The sequence below is a fragment of the Nannobrachium achirus genome (assembly GCF_963921795.1).
Source record: "Nannobrachium achirus genome assembly, chromosome: 15".
NCBI classification, from domain to species: domain Eukaryota; kingdom Metazoa; phylum Chordata; class Actinopteri; order Myctophiformes; family Myctophidae; genus Nannobrachium; species Nannobrachium achirus.
Window position 1 is genome coordinate 22,060,405 of NC_137822.1, and position 2,275 is coordinate 22,062,679.

A 2,275-nucleotide genomic window follows, 5' to 3' on the forward strand; every position below is an offset into this window, starting at 1 on the left:
TGAACTGTCCTGTTTTGCGTTTCCGAGTCTGAAACGTTGTTTTGCGACAGGCTCCCGTTCATTAGAGATTTGAGGAGTTCTTTCTGAGGTTTGATCTCACTATGGACCTGGTTGGCCAGTCCAGGATTTATCTCGGGGTGAGCAGGAGCATCTTCCGCAGTTCTCCCATTTACTTGCAGAGGGCTGGCTTTGCTTCGATCCACCTCCATGCTCTCAGGTGGCCTCTGTCCACTGCCTTCTTCAGTGTCCTTGTATCCACGCTTCATAGGGTTCTTTTCTGCCTGACTCGCCTTCGCTTTGAGGGGCTTGTCTGCACTTGCTACTGCTTCCAATATCGAGTCTCTTTTATTACTGAGATCATCACCTAGCTGGGAATTCCCGTTCACTTCTTTATGGGCTAAGGCCACTCCACTGTTACCCTGAATGGTGCTGTGCATCGATCCTGCAGTCTCTGCAGGATCGGGAAATTGGGAAATTGCGAGTGTGGTTGCCTAAAAGGTTACCTTACTCTTACATCACAAAAAGTTACTCACTATATATGGTGTTTCCCATTCAAAGTCAATGGGAAAGGTCAGATACCTAAAAGTTACCTTACTATATATGGTGTTTCCCATTCAAAGTCAATGGGAAAGGTCAGATACCTAAAAGTTACTCACTATATATGGAGTTTCCCATTCAAGTCAATGAGACTAAGAGTTTGTAAAAACTGCAAAATTCCCCAGAGTAATAATGTGGTTGCCCTGGCAACCACACTAACTAGAAAAGATGCAATTGGAAATTGCAAGTGTGGTTGCTGACGTGACTATATTCTGCAGTAAGCTAACTGTCATGTGAAGCTCGACCAATTGATTACCCATTGATTCCCACTCCCATTGATTCCCTATTGATTCCCTATCCCTTTGATTCCCTATTGATTCCCATTCCCATTGATTCCATCAATTTCCAATGGCAGCGGAAAAGTTACCCTAATGTGTTGGTTGCCCTGTTGGGCAACCACACTAACTAGAAAAGATGCAATTGGAAATTGCAAGTGTGGTTGCCGATTTATTGTCTGGATAGCCAGATTGTCCTCAATGGACCTACTACTATAATGGTGACATCACCGAGAATGCTGCTTCCTGATTGGCTATGTGTTATCCAGAACATTAATGCTGCTTCCTGATTGGCTATGTTTTCGCAATGTTTGTGTTCCGGACTAGAACAATAGTCTGGTTGCCCTACTTGCAACCACACTAATAATAATAATAATACACCTTTTTTATAGACAATCTAAAATCTCCCAACAGGTCGCATTGTCACTAATTGTCAATCAGCTAATTTCAAATGCCAATGTATATAGAGATGCGATGAAGTGGTTAATGTGATTTTGATGCTATATTAACTACCTTTGCTGGGGACCCCCTGGAACCCCTTAAGGACCCCCAGGGATCTCCCCAGACCCCACTTTGAGAACCACTGCCATAATCTACTGCGTACAAACACTGTTGGAACACTGTGTCCCTGCTGACTGCCAATAAAAAGCTGCCATAACTCACCATATCGCCCTGCACAGCAAAGTAGCAAACAGCGGCAACACAACAGCAGCTGTCTGTGTGTGTGTGTGACTGTGTGTGCCGTGTGTGTGTGTGTGTGTGTGTGTGTGTGTGTGTGTGTGTGTGTGTGTGTGTGTGTGTGTGTGTGTGTGTGTGTGTGTGTGTGTGCGTCGTGCCTGTGCATGTGCATGTGCATGTGCATGTGCATGTCTGGGACATGTGACTGAGTTCCCCCACAGAGGGAATGAGCTATATCATGATTGATAAGCCCAAACCTTGCCCTAATTGAACTGAGTGCACCAGCCAGGCATATCAGACAGCACACACACATACACATACACAAACACACACACACACACACACACACACACACACACACACACAACACACTCTATTTATTATCCTTTTTCATCACTCTCCTTTTTCCAAGTTTTTTCTCATCTCTGTCTCTCTCACGCTATACTTCATTATCATTTTTTCGTGGCTTATACTGTACACCCAAATCCCTTATGTAACAGCAAAACCAGTCTTCTTTAAATATATATCATCTGCCATCATCATTATACTAATAACCACACTATTCTCACGAGTGGTGACCAGCTGCTGTGGCTACTGGTCCAAATGCACTCCCTCCCTCCCTGCTCCATGCCAGCAGCATCCACTTGTTTAATTTCCTCACAATCGAGCAGAAACCTTGTATCTCCAAGTTTCAAATTTGTATGTTTTTTTCCCCCGTAAATGAA